Here is a 6,124-nt window from a genome sequence, read left to right on the forward strand (position 1 = left end):
TTCATTGGTTCTTGTGCAGAGCAGCCACCTCCTTCATGCTTTGTATAAGGACAATGTTTTGGTGTTGGTATGTAATATTTTGTTTTTTCCCAAAACATGTACCAAAAACAACCATCTCATTCAATTCTAGAACATTTGTTCTAAAGCTGGAAAAATTAAACAGTTACTTCAAGGCATTCTTGAGGCAACAGTGATCTTCATTGAAGGTTAGTTGTTTCCTGTTATCCTCTCATGAACTTTTGTTGTGGTTCTCCTAAAAGGTTTGAGATGATGAGCCTGGACCTGGAGTTGCGCAGCATAATCAGGCCAGTAAGGTTTGAGATTGCCAATATTATACAGCACAAATCAACAACCAGAGGTGCTTCTGCCAAAAACTGTAAAAGTACTAGAACAAGAAAAAGTACTTGAGTAATAAAATAATTAAATGAGCAAGAATGTAGTCAACGCAAAAACTGGAAAAATGTAAATGGCTAGTTAATTCAGATCTGATAAAGCTTCAGATTGAGCAGTGATGATGATTTTGATGAAGAATGTATTACATAAGTTATAAACATGTTTGAGAGGAACATCTAATCCTGTCAATCATAGCTCAAGGATTTACAAGTGGCTGTTATAAATTTTATGGATATAAAAGGCGCTGTTACCGTCAAGACTCTGAATAAGGAACACAGTTTAATTAAATCCAGTAATGAAGTAGCAATGAAGACTTAAAAAAAAGAATCCATATATGAATGTAAGCCCAAATCCCCATTTTTCAAAAAAGCAAGTTACGTAAACAACCGGAGTAAATGCTGTGGCTTACTAACTGCCTCTCTCTATGCCCCTGTTTACAGCTAGTATACGTCATAGTATACAGTACAGCTAGGAGAACATCCTTTGTGGATGATCTTATAACAAGACAGACATCACCAGATATTTACATGAATCTGAAATGTCTTCTGTTAAGTTGTTGTGATCATATTTCATCAAGGGGAGATTCTCTGAATTCATGACTGCATATCTGGGCATGGGAGGGTGGATATTTGGAAATTAGATACATATTTCTATTTCTTGAATAAATAAATAATTTTGAAAGTGAAAGTGTGAAAAAGGGGTATACACATACCATTGGTCAGTTCAAAGTACATTTTAAAACCTGTTTTCAGGAGCATTGTAAATAAGAGCACATTAAACCAGGAGTGCAGCATAAACCAGTCATGAGACATTTATGGAAAAACTTCGTGAAAAGATTTATGGATGATAGAGGGAACTGTTGTACTTAGCACAATATTCTCTCTTGAGAAACATGAGGGGACCTCTGCTATTTGGCAGTCTTTCAGATATATTAAAATAATATCACACTCTCTGATGTTGTGTATTATACTAAATCTGAAGACACTCATATTTTCTTCCCTTGCTGACATTCTTAATTTCAGAAAATGATCACTTCTAAGTATGGAAGTATTTTTGTATGCCATAAGAAAGAACATTCTTTTTCCTTGGATTGTGGTTTTTGTCTGAAAGGATAAGGGATGCTTTGGTTAGATTTTAGAAATCTGAGCAAAAGATAACAAATTTACATTAGTATGACAGTGACGAAAAACAGCAGTGTAGTAATGCCAGATAAACTGCGGAAGAGATATTTTCAGAGGCTAGTACTTTGATTCAATTTTGTGCAAAAGAAGAGAGGATTCTTTGCCTGCTGTAAATAATTTAATGTAAAACTAGCAATATCTTACCATATTAGAGTTACCTTTATAACATATTAGTTAGGGTTAGGCTGAAGTGTCATGCTACCGGTTTGTACCACAATGCCACTCAGGTTGTTTGGATGCATTGTTTCTTACAGCAGGAGCTGAATGTGGTGGCTCTTCTGTAAATTCATTACAGTTTACAGTTTATCATTAAATATGTTAGTATTATTAATCTGATTTATTTTGCTTTTTTTCTCTCTCAGTGGAGATGTAGTTTGGTTTAGCCTGCAAGCCTTCATTTTAGCAGAAAAATGAAGAATGACCTTCAAGTTTCTCAGAGTAAATATGATCCTGATTTCAAATCTGTAGAAAACCTATTTATTTCTGACCTGCTTGTTACATTTTGTAGTAACCAGTAACTGCAAAAAGTTACACAAATGCTAACGCCTGGAACACATTTACACATATAAACCACACTAAAAAAGCACATTCCCAGATAAGCTTGTTCCACTTAAGAGGTTTTAACCTGACCTTAAAGTTTGTTTGGATCTTTTATGTATGAAACAAAATACATTTTTTCACATTCATTCTCATACCTGTTGATAGATATGAAAAAGTTTGCAATGACTTCCAGAAGCCGGGGGATGCTTTGTTTATACACTTAATGTTATCTCTCACACATGATCAAGTGCTCTAGCCTTTCTGAACACACTTCACTGATCTTGAAGTTGTATGGATACATACGCACTACGACTGTTTGTGATACTCCACCTGTGGAGGTCAGCACTGAAATGTTGTCGTCTTTATACTCTTTTCATATATCCATTTTTGTTTCCACATTCGTCTTCTGTTGTTTTATTAGCATTTTTGAAAATCTTCCTTGAGTAATTCTTAGAATCAATAGTCAAACTGCAGATGACACGCACATACATGCGAGTGGCTGGAAAGTTTGTCTTTACACACACACAGTGCGGACGGGCCCCGCTGATGATGAAATTTATGTAAATTATACTATGCTCAAGACACAGCAGCAAAGGGACAGCTGAGGTATACTCTCGATTTAACCCTAAGCCTGAAATGAAGTAATCTGTATTGTTGCTGCTTAAAAGCTGCCTTGATCATATGGACACAAGGAGAACACAAATGTAAAGTTGAGGAGAAACAGGCCAGGGCACAGTAGACAGCTCTGGATGGATGTGAGGAGGATGTGTTTTGGCTGTGGACGGGAGAGAGAGACGCGCTGTGTTCTGTGTATTGCTGTCATTGTGCAGTGCATTCCAGAGCCTTTCTGCTGCTAGTTCAGCCTTACATGGAACACTGGACTGGGCTTTATGTGGTTCTTACCTATAATGGCTCATAGTGGAAATATTGGAAATATGGATATATTATAGCATAATTTTAATCAATTCATATTTATATTTTTATTTTTATTAATTGTCTAATTTTTGCCACTAAGTCGGGCCTTAATCATGTTTGTTTCAAACAGACTGTATATGTAGTGTTCTGTAATTCACCCTTCACCAGGAGTTTGATTGACAGGCGATCTGACCAATCTTAATGCTGATATTATGTTCCCCTCCTTGCTATCCGCCATTTTGTCAGACAAACTAACTAGACTTAGTAGACAGTAGAGTTAGTAGATTACTGTTGGTGGACTTGAACTTGTATATTGATGTCTTACCATGGTTGAAACAACATTCCTTCTTATGTTCGTTCATGTTTATTTTGTGCTATAGCTAGCAGTAAAGAGGAAGCGATTATCGGTATCTTCTCTGCATGAAGATACGGAGCAGAGACTGCGTAGTGAGTTGTGTTGACAGAGTTTAGTGAAAGGGTTAGTAACTAACCAACAGTAACTAAGGGGGGCAGGTCTTTGCGAAGGGTCAATTGGCCTCCCATTTGGATTCTTTACAAATTAAACAAGCATTTATTAGGCACTAAAACATGAATTGTGTCGCATTTGCTTGGAATAGGTGTTCTTCACATCACCTCAAACTGATGTTGGTCCCAAGCAAATGCATTAGCCTGCCATTTCAGGTTTGCTTTGAGCTGATTGATGTTTATTTTACCTTTCTAAGCCAAGCCCCTATTTCAGCAGAATCATCAAGTGTGACTATATATATTCATTAAGTGCCTCTCATTTCAAGCTTGTCTGGTGAATTTTAAAGAAAATTGCTTTATATATCTGGCAGTTCCCTCATGGATTACCAGGGTCATGAGTCATGATTAAGGACGTTGTGATTGTGGAATGTTGTCATACAGTTGTGATTAACACGTCAGTTTTTTTTTTTTTTTTTTTTTAACTTTCACCCAGTGCTCAAGAAACTTTACAGAGCATGAACATGAAATTAAATTTAAACAAGCAAACCAGATAATATAACAGCAAATAGAATATATGAAACAAACCGCAATGACCCGCAGTTCCGGTGCTCAGAAAGAACTGCTTCACTGTGAAGCGGCAGCTGTTAGTAAACAAACTCGGATCCACGCCAATTGTTTTCCAAGACCATTGACACTATTGAGATGAATAATATCCAGCTAAAGTCTTACAGAGTACACCTTTGAAATATTTCAAATAATATTTTAAATATTACAATAATTACAAGTGTTTTACTTTAGTTGTGATGGTGTCTGACATACAGCTGTTATTGGAACCCAATGATTTGTATTATCAGTGCTTAAAAGCTGCCTTGATCATGTGGACACATGGAGAAAACAAATGTAAAGTTGAGGAGAAACAGGCCAGGGCACAGTAGACAGCTCTGGATGGATGTGAGGAGGATGTGTTTTGGCTGTGGACGGGAGAGAGAGACGCGCTGTGTTCTGTGTATTGCTGTCATTGTGCAGTGCATTCCAGAGCCTTTCTGCTGCTAGTTCAGCCTTACATGGAACACTAGACTGGGCTTTATGTGGTTCTTACTTATAATGGCTCAGAGTCTAGGAAAAACTACTTTTGCATTATAATTTTACAATATTACAGTATTTACAAATGTTTCACTATAGCTCTGTGCATTATTATAATAATGATGTAATGTTGAATTAAAGAATATTAATATAAAATTTCATTATTTTACACCTTGTTCAGCAAAAAAAAAAAAAATGCTAGCACTCAAGAATTAACACATTAAAATCTGAGCTCTATAAAAAAATTATCTGACTTGGATCCAATGCATAGAATTTTAAGAGTACCAGAAAGAAGAGGTTGATGAGGAAGAGGAGGAAAGGCCAATGTGGAAATTTAGTCTCTGATGAGATCTTTTCTTCTGTAGGAAACCCTTCTGCCTAGAGATGGCATGTGAGAAGTACATGAGCACACCTGAGTTTTCCTGCCTTACCGCAGCGCCTCACCTTACCTGTAGGTGGTAAGGATGTGTTTTGTCATTTTGTAAGAACGATATTTTTCTTTCTGTTTTAGTTTCTGTATCCTAATTGTAGATTGTTTGATCTGATTGGTTTGATGTTTGGGTAAGAAGCAGTGCTGTTTTGAAACTGGTTAGTGTTAGTACTGTTACCAGGTTAGTGAGTCTCAGAACCAGCTGACTGGCAGTGTGTATGTGTGCATTTGTGTCTCTCAGTTTTATGTGTTTTTTTTTGTCTTACAAGTTCACTATATGTTCACTGTAGAGTTTGTTCTTTAATGTGTCAGTGATGTTTACTGATGTGTTGTAGTGATATTTCCCTCAAACCTTGTCATTATCTGTGGCTCAATGTCATGAAGGGCTGTATGCCAGACTGACTGACTCTGAAAGGAACAGTTTAATTGGTAAGAAACAAATGTATTTAATGTGAAAGCTTATTTCAGTTTTGCTGTATGAACCTGATGTTTTTTTTAACTAACCTGCAGACTTTAACCTAATTTTGAGTTGGCCACAGCCTCCATCTCTGCAAGGTTAAAAGGCAAGTCAGACTACCAATAAATCTGTTCAAAACTGCTCATTTTCACAATCTGTGAAAACTAGTCAACTAGTCTATGTCTAGAAAGCCCTGCGTTATAAGTCTGCGCCATGTCCATCAGCCCTCCATCAGTTTCTTAGCTCTTCAATAAAGTTACATTGTAACACCTTTTGGTATCTTTCTTTCTCTGTCTCTCTCTCTCTCTCTCTCTGCCCAAATTCTCGTATGTCTTCTAGTGTGGTGGTGCTCAGATGTTCCTGTCAACCTGTAGCCTGCACACAATTACTGAATGGGATAAACTGCTACTAACTCCCAGGAGAAAAATAATGTCATGGCCTACACCACGATCTTAAGGACTTCATGAAACCACAGCCAACCACCAGTTGCATACCTCTATGTTCACTGCCTGCATCTTCTCAGCAAACATGGGTGAACCTTAAAGACACTTGCTGATTGACATTCTGAGGTGTTGATTATTTTTCAACAACTGCACATTGTCAAATTAGTTCCGGTCAGGTCTTGACTACATTACAGTTCCTTTAACACTTTACCGAATT

The sequence above is a fragment of the Ctenopharyngodon idella genome, chromosome 6, assembly GCF_019924925.1.
Source record: "Ctenopharyngodon idella isolate HZGC_01 chromosome 6, HZGC01, whole genome shotgun sequence".
Lineage (NCBI taxonomy): Eukaryota > Metazoa > Chordata > Actinopteri > Cypriniformes > Xenocyprididae > Ctenopharyngodon > Ctenopharyngodon idella.